The sequence below is a fragment of the Apium graveolens genome, chromosome 4, assembly GCF_009905375.1.
Source record: "Apium graveolens cultivar Ventura chromosome 4, ASM990537v1, whole genome shotgun sequence".
Lineage (NCBI taxonomy): Eukaryota > Viridiplantae > Streptophyta > Magnoliopsida > Apiales > Apiaceae > Apium > Apium graveolens.
Window position 1 is genome coordinate 218,878,068 of NC_133650.1, and position 9,326 is coordinate 218,887,393.

Consider the following 9,326-nt stretch of genomic DNA (forward strand, 5'->3'; position numbering starts at 1 on the left):
GATTCCTTCTTTGTCCCTGCACACAACAAAATCAATCAATTTGATTTTGGTACCCAAGTTTCCTTGGGTCCACCCTTGTTAGTCTTTTTCCTAGACTTCATTCCTCCTGCATCTTTTGACTTAGGTAACTTTGGGTCAACCTTGGTCTCAGATGTGGTTGGTTGAAGTGTAGGGTTAGTCACAGAATCATTTAACACATTTGATTGAATTTGATAAGGCATATGTTGTGCAAGCATGTTATTCCACATAGGCATACTGTATAGCATTTGAGGCATACTAAATGCAGTAAAATAAGGATTGTTAATGTATGGCATGTTTGCAAAATGTGCATGGGGATTCTGGTGAGACATAACAGGCATAGCATGCAGAGATGACATAGACATGTTAGGTATGGAGGGATTTGAAGGCATGGGAGCATTTTTAACAGATTTGCAATTATCAGATAGGTGATTAACACTTTTACAATGCACACAGCTTTTTCTAGGAGCATACCTATCAGGTGTGTAATTGTTGTGTTTATTAATCCCTACCTTCCCATTTTTTTAGATTTTCTTTTAGTTTCCTTCTTATCCTCAACCAACTTAAGTCGATCTTTTAGCTGATCTAAAGTCATATGTCCTATATTCACCTTACTAACATCTCTGGATGTGTTAGCTCCTTCTTTGACAAAGTTCTTGAGAGTTGAATCATTCTTTTTATTTAAATTTTTATATTTAAAAGAACTTGCCTGTTTTAATTTATGAGCCTTCAACGGATGCTCCTTTTCTTCCTTCAACGGATAACTTTCATCATCCGTTGATTCCACATCCGTTGACAATCCATCAATTAATTCTAACTTCTTTTTGTTTTTCTTCCAGGCATCCTCACAGAATGATTCAATTCCCTGGACCTTTGCAATCTGAACACTGACATCCCTAGATGTTTTCCAGGCCTTGATTACCTCTTGCTCACTTTCTAACTGTTTAGAAAGAATTTCTACTTTCTTAACAGCTTCTGCTAGTTCACTCTCAACAGTCAGGCATTTAAGTTTTATCTTTTCAAGCTCAATTACCTGATCCTCTAACACATCATTCCTATCACTTAAAAACACATTATTCTCCTTGATCCTAGTGTTTTCTTTTGCTAGAGATTTAAGGGAAACACGCAAATGATATAATTCATTGGTCATATCATTTATGGCTTCATTGCATTCATGTTTAGAGAGCTTAGAGAGATCAATAGTAATTACCTGGTTGCTTGATGAACTAGTTTCATTTTTATCAGAATTAGCCATCAAGGCTAGGTTGACATATTCCACATCATCATCTTCGTTTTCCCCATCTGCTGCCCAATCATCTTGAGTGAGAAATGCTCTTTCCTTTTGTTTGAGCAAATCAAAATACTTCTTTTTGTAATCAACTTGCTCAAATTTCTTTTTCTCAGAATTTGGCTTCCTACACTCACTAGCAAAGTGTCCACTAATGCCACAGTTGTAACATTTGAACTTTGATTTGTCCACCATATTTTTGTTTGGCTTAGTGAACTTTGTGTTTTTCCTGAACTTCATCTTTGCAAACCTCCTGGACAAAAAGGCCAAATATTCTTCAATATCATCAGATTCATCCTGACTGGAATTGTCTTCATCCTCAGCAACTTGCTCTTTACCCTTGCTTGATTCTGATTTGCTTGTGCCAACTTTGAGACTTGGCATTATTTTCTCCTCATTCCTGGCTTCCATCTTCTCACAGTCAGCTACAAGAGCAACTGTTCCTCCTTTTCTCTTACCCTTTTCCAACAGCTCATCCTGCTCCATTTCAAGTTCATAAGTCTTCAAAATTCCATATAATCTTTCAAGTGTGAAGTTCTTATAATCTTGAGAGTTTCTCAAAGAGACAGTCATGGGCTTCCATTCCTTTGGCAGAGACCTAAGAAATTTTAAGTTGGAATCCTTGACTTGGTACACTCTACCATACAGCTTCAATCCATTCAACAGTTTCTGAAACCTGTTGAAGGTATCATTTAATGATTCACCTTCTTCAAAGTGAAAATATTCATACTGTTGAATAAGAAGTTGCATTTTGTTCTCTCTGACCTGCTCAGTACCTTCACAGATGATTTGTACAGTGTCCCAAACTTCCTTTGCAGTTTGGCAATAGATGACATTGTCAAACATATCTTGATCTAAGCCATTAAACAAAATGTTTATGACTCTCTTATCCTTGCGGATTTCTTCCATGTCTTCAATAGTCCATTCTGCTCTTGGCTTGGGAATAGACTGTCCAACAGCAACTGTTGCGGTAGCAGCTGTGGCTACCTTGTGAGGGATGTGAGGACCATTTTCAATACAGTTGATGTAGCTTTCATCTTGAGAAAGAAGATGTAAATGCATCTTCACTTTCCAGTGATGATAATTATCCTTTTCCAGGACTGGAATCTTTACACCAATATCCTTCCTATTCATGATGGTAACAGGAGAGTTCTTCTGTGCACTCATAATGTTAGCAGAATAGATCTTTAAACTCTTTATATGTTAAGAGCTTGCTCTGATACCAATTGTTATTCCCAGTGGACTAACAATGAGATTTACAGAAGGGGGGTTGAATGTAAATCTCAAAACTTTTTCAAGTTTTGAGCAGTTTGTAAGGCTAAGTGTTTGAGTGATCAAATGTGTGTGAATTGCTTGGAGCTGATGCAGACAGATATATATTCAAACACAAATGTAATGAACACAAAGAACTTAAAAACTTTTCTGGTGGATTTGTTGTTCCACCAGAGATGTGTTATTTCAGAAAATCTGTGATTCAAAATTAAATCACAGCTACTTCCTAGTACAAACTAGATGATTTTCTCTCTTGATATTTCTAAACAGCTCAGGGAAAATTCATGTCTAATTACTAGCTACTACTTGGTTTATATATCACCAAGTTTTCAAGCGAAGACAAAGATAAAGTACAATAAGAAAATAGTTATCCACTTGTTTCTATTCCATTTTTATCCAGTGTAATATGGAATTATCTGTTGACTTTCCATTTTGAACCAGACTAAAAACGGCTGCTTTTTCTGCTGTTCCTGAAATAGGCTACCACATCTCTGTCAATCCATGTGCCTCTGTCAGCTTTGTTAACTGTCACTATCAACTGCTATGAAACTGAGCATCCGTTGAAGCTTTCATCCGTTGATGGCTTTATCCGTTGATGCTCTAGCAGTTGAAGCTTTATCCGTTGAAGCACTTATCCGTTGATGGATATTATCCGTTGAAGCATTAGAGACATCCGTTGAAGCTTTGTTTCTTATCCGTTGAAGGTCTTCAATATCCGTTGACACTTCTTCACTTATACAAAATTACAAGGCATGAAATATTTACAATTAGCCCTCCTATTTGTACATCCATTAGTAGTCAACATGACTGATTATTTCCTAACAACATCTAAGAATTACAGCTTGAAACCAGAGAGTGAAATGTGCTACAATACCAAACTTATTGCTAAGTAAGGCTACTCCTTCAACGGATAGCCAAGATGGTCTTATCTGTTGAGGCTACAAACACTAGATTTCTACTTAAGTGTTTTGCTTAACTTATCATCAAACTAATACACATATTCCTAACAGAATCAGAAGATTAGAAGAAGGCCTGAAGTCTATCTACAAGTTAGTCGTCTGTGAACCAGACCAGTTGCATTAGGAGTCAACAGCTCGTGAAAGGAATCTGAGTATTAATTTTAGAAGAATTGTTAAGTTGTGGAACGTACTTGGATTGAACATTTATCTGTTAAAGTACGAGAAGAGGTACGCGGGGTATACAACTAAACAGCTCAGGGGACTAGCGAAGCTCAAAATTTAATTGTTAATTTAAATAAATTTATTTAGTGGGTTTAATATAATTTATTTAATAAACATAAAATAATTTATCTTATAAACTTTAAGTAAATTTATTTTATAAATCTAAATTAGTTTATTTAAATAAGTTATATTTAAGTTTATATTATAAATTAATTTAGTTATAATTTAAACTTAAAAAGAGAAAAACAAAAAGAGAGAAAAACAAAAAAAAGAGAAAAACAAAAACAAAAAAAAAGAGAAAAACAAAAACAAAAAAAAAGAGAAAAAGAAAAGGAGAAAAGAAATACAAAAAAAGGGTAAAATAAAAACAAAAGAAACCACACCACTCCAAGTGGTAGCAGGTGGTTAAGTAAAGGAATAAAAAAATGAAGTACAAAAGAAGTCCACCTGTGGTCGCCAAACAGGGTGTGTAGAAAATTTTCTAAGTAAAATAAACATTTTACACCCTGTGGTCGCGAGACAGCTTTGGTTGAAATAAACTTACTTGTATAAGCCCCCCTTCCAGGTCGCCATAGAATAAATTGCCTTGGAGTCGCCATAGAAATATGGGAATATTCCAATGCAATTCTACTCTACTGTATTCCTGTTGTTGATAAGTGGCATTTTATACCACTTAGAACATCTTAAAATGGCTTAAATTGGTGTCTTGAAATCAAGTATTTTGTGTATTTGATGCGTTTTTCTAGTGTTTATGCATTTCAGGGTTTTAGTTGCATTTCGGGGGAGGAATCATCAAGAATAAGCCTTGGCATGTGTTCACCATTGCGAGAGGAAAGAAACGGGCAGATTATGGCGAAGAAACGGAGCAAAATCAGATTTTTTCCAGTAGAGGTCTGAGCGCCCGCTCAGCATTGCTGAGCGGCCGCGCAGCAAGCTGAGCGCCCGCTCAGCTATACTGAGCGGCCGCGCAGGGTCGGGAAAAAAAATATAATATTTCTGGACTTCTACTTCTGTTTGGTTTCCACTTCTATGTAATCTGAGTTTTATGGGACTATTATATAAGTAGATTTGAGACATTTTTCACAAGTGTGGATTAAAGAAGATTGTGTTTTTACGCAAGGAGCGAAGGAGATAAGGAAGAAGACCGATTTAGCACACTGCAATGAAGAGGAAGCATATTTTCTTGTGATTCTTGTTTCGTTGTAACGTTGGATGCTAGTTTTCTTGCTTTGAACTTATTTACTCTTGTGACGTACTCTGTTTTAATATAATTAGTTTAGTTATTATTTTCTTGTGTTTGTGTGTCATGATTTCATATGAACCCATGATGACGATAAGTGCTATTATGGGCTTATCGTGATCATGGGGTTGCAACGGATTTATTATGGAATTCTTTAGTTAATTGTTTAATACCTTAGTGTGTGATGATTGTATGATATCTAGTATTGGTTGTGCGTATTCGTCTTATGTGCGTCGCGAACATATAAGATAGGGTGTTAATCTCTTATGAAGCGACGGTGGATCTTGAGATTTAGAACTTGCCATGCTAGCATAGGTTCATGTATGTTGTGCATGATTAGTGGGTAACTCTAACAGTTTTATTTGCCCTATGTAATCAAAAGGAATAACTTGTGCTTAAATCGTTGTGTTGTCAATTTCTGTAGACATATAGGAACTCAACATAATTGATGACTATTCAACTTCTATCTTAATTATGGATGCTTGGTAGAATGGTATTAGTACAATGAGAGTTGGCTTTTATCAGTTTCGTGTTATTCGATTAATATCATCACTGTCACATGCTAAAGGTAATAACAATGGCTATAGAAGGAAGTAATAATGAAGTTGTGATCTCATGAGTGTTTTATTATTGATAAATTAAAGTGTTAGTTAAGTGATTAATTAAGTAGTTAATTGTAGTTAATATTTAATCAACAATTTTAAGTGTTATTATCTTAACATTGAGAAGTTATCAAACATTGGTGAGTGAGTTAAATTAGACAATAATTCAGTTTGAGTCTCTGTGGGAATGAACTAGAAAGTATTCTATATTACTTGCGAACGCGTATACTTGCGTGAATATTAGCGCGTGTTTTCGCCCTAACAAGTTTTTGGCGCCGCTGCCGGGGACTCGGCGTATTTGTTTAGTTTATGTACTTACCATCATTGGTCATTAGGACTCAGTGATTAGGACGTAGTAGTTACTTATTTTTTTTTTCCGGTTGTGTTTCAGGTACTTTAGCAAGCGTTTATGCAAACTCGTTCTCGTGCTCGCAAGAGGACTTTAGATACAGCTGAGGAGACAGACGAAATTCTTGATATTCCGGAGAAGTTAGATTTTGAGGATTCGGATTCAGGAACTGAGCAGAAAGAACCGGTAAACATGGGAGATCGTATTGTTCAAGCTGATCCAGCTCTTATGGATTTTTCTCGGCCTAAAATTGATGACATTCAGTCAAGCATCTTTCATCCGGCTATTCAAGCTAACACCTTTGAAATCAAGCCGGGCACTATTCAGATGGTGCAGAATTATGTTTCTTTTGGAGGAGTGGCAACTGAAGACCCCAACATGCACATAAGGAATTTTGTCGAGATTTGCAGCACTTTTAAGTATAATGGCGTGACTGATGAGGCTATCAAGTTGAGGCTTTTCCCATTCTCATTGAGGGACAAGGATAAAGACTGGTTACATTTTGAACCAGCTGGGTCCATCACTACGTGGCAAGATCTTGCGCAAAAGTTTCTGGTGAAGTTTTATCCGATGGCAAAGACTGCTGCTATGAGGAGTGCTCTTACTCAGTTTGCGCAGAAACCTACAGAATCTATGTGCGAGGCTTGGGAACGCTACAAGGAAATGTTGAGAAAATGTCCACATCATGGAATGCCGGATTGGATGGTGATCACTGGTTTCTATAATGGTTTGGGGGCCCAATCTCGGCCCATGCTCGATGCAGCAGCTGGAGGCGCCTTATGGGCTAAAAGCTATACTGAGGCGTATAATCTTATAGAGACGATGGCTGCAAATGAGCATCAAAACCCAACTCAGAGGATGACGTCAGGCAAGGTAGCAGGTATTCTGGAAGTTGATGCAGCCACCGCTATTGCAGCCCAGCTCCAAGCGCTATCAATGAAGGTTGATTCTCTGGCTACATATGGAGTTAATCAAATAGCTATGGTTTGTGAGCTTTGTGCAGGTTCTCATGCTACGGATCAGTGTTCTCTTGTCAACGAATCTGTTCAGTATGTGAATAATTATCAGCGACAACAGTAGCCTGTGCCAGCGACCTATCATCCTAACAACAGAAATCATCCAAATTTCAGCTGGGGGAATAATCAGAATGCTATTCAGCCACCATATCAGCAAGGAGTGAGTAAACAGTTTAACCCACCTGGATTCCAGCAACCACAGTAGTATGTTACAAGGCAATCATATCCTCAACAGGGAAGTACAGCTGCATCTACTAGTGCTGATTTTGAGGAACTTAAGCTGTTGTGCAAGAGTCAGGCGGTTTCTATCAAGACCTTGGAAAATCAAATCGGTCAATTAGCCAATGCAGTGCTCAATCGTCAACCTGGCACTCTTCCCAGTGACACGGAAGTACCAGGTAGGAAGGAAGCTAAAGAGCAAGTCAAGGCTATTACCTTAAGGTCTGGAAAAGTAGCTGATGCTGAAAAGACAAAAGAAGTAGAAGCTGAAATTAGAGATGAAGAATCTAAGCAAAAGGAGAAAGCGGCGGAACCAAGGAAGACTACTGTTGAACACACTCTGCCTGAGGCTAATACAGGGGAGAAACAGCTCTATCCTCCACCACCTTTTCCTAAGATATTGCAGCAACAAAAGCTGGATAGACAGTTCGGGAAGTTTCTGGAGGTGTTCAAGAAACTTCACATCAATATACCTTTCGCTGAGGCTCTGGAACAAATGCCTAGTTATGCGAAGTTTATGAAGACTATTCTTTCAAGGAAGGTGAACCTGGATGACCTTGAAACCGTTGCTCTCACGGAAGAATGCAGCGCTGTTCTGCAGCAAAAGTTACCACCAAAACTGAAAGATCCAGGAAGCTTCACCATTCATTGCACCATTGGCAATCTGACTTTTGACAAGTGCCTTTGTGATTTGGGAGCGAGCATTAATCTGATGCCGTTGTCGATCTTTAAAAAGCTGGATCTTCCTGATCCAAAACCCACATACATGTCGCTACAATTGGCTGATCGTTCCATTACTTACCCAAGGGGCATAGTTGAGGATGTGCTCGTCAAGGTGGATAAGCTCTTCTTTCCAGCAGATTTTGTTATTCTGGATTTTGAGGAAGATAAGAAGATTCCCATAATCTTGGGAAGGCCTTTCTTGGCTACTGGCCGTACCTTGATAGATGTGCAAAAAGGGGAACTTACTATGCGGGTCCAGGATCAGGATGTGACCTTTAACGTATTCAAGGCAATGAAATTCCCTACAGAAGATGAGGAGTGCTTAAAATTGGATGTGATTGATTCTGTGGTTACTTCGGAACTCGATCGCATGCTAATGTCTGATGCATTGGAAAAGGCCTTAGTGGGGGATTTTGACAGCGATGATGAAGATGGCAACGAGCAATTACAATATCTGAATGCTTCTCCCTGGAAGCGAAAGCTGGACATACCATTTGAATCTCTTGGTACTTCTGACCTTAAGAACGCTGAAGGGAAGCTCAAACCATCAATAGAGGAAGCACCTACCTTGGAGCTCAAGCCATTACCTGAACACTTGAGGTATGCTTTTTTAGGTGATTCATCTACGTTACCTGTTATTATTTCATCTGATATTTAAGGTAGTGAGGAAGACAAGCTCTTAAGGATTTTGAGAGAATTCAAATCGGCTATAGGATGGACCATAGCAGACATCAAGGGGATAAGTCCTTCATATTGTATGCATAAAATTCTGCTAGAGGAAGGTAGTAAGCCAACTGTGGAACAGCAGCGAAGACTGAATCCCATCATGAAGGAGGTGGTGAAGAAAGAAATTCTGAAATGGCTAGATGCAGGCATCATTTATCCTATTTCTGACAGCTCGTGGGTGAGCCCCGTACAATGTGTACCTAAGAAAGGAGGTATCACTGTGGTCACAAATGAAAAGAATGAGCTCATCCCTACTCGAACAGTTACAGGATGGAGAGTATGCATGGATTATAGAAAATTGAATAAGGCCACAAGGAAGGATCACTTCCCTCTTCCATTTATTGATCAGATGCTTGACAGATTGGCGGGTCATGAGTATTTTTGTCTTCTGGATGGTTATTCTGGGTATAATCAGATTTGTATTGCACCAGAGGATCAGGAAAAGACTACCTTCACTTGTCCATTTGGCACGTTTGCTTTTCGCAGAGTTTCGTTTGGGTTATATGGCGCCCCGGCCACTTTTCAGAGATGTATGATGGCTATATTCTCTGACATGATTGGAAATAACGTCGAAGTGTTCATGGACGACTTCTCCGTCTTTGGACATTCATATGATGAATGTTTGAATAATCTGCGCGCCGTACTCAAAAGATGCGTGGAGACTAATTTGGTGCTCAATTGGGAGAAATGTC

The 9,326-nt window shown here is 38.5% G+C and overlaps 1 non-coding gene across 1 annotated transcript; it reads right to left on the minus strand.

The window, feature by feature from the left end:
• Positions 1-6,535: 6,535 nt before the first annotated feature.
• On the minus strand, positions 6,536-6,642 carry LOC141722754 (small nucleolar RNA R71). Its single transcript, XR_012575758.1, has one exon. It is a non-coding gene; the product is annotated as a small nucleolar RNA R71 (small nucleolar RNA).
• Positions 6,643-9,326: the final 2,684 nt, after the last annotated feature.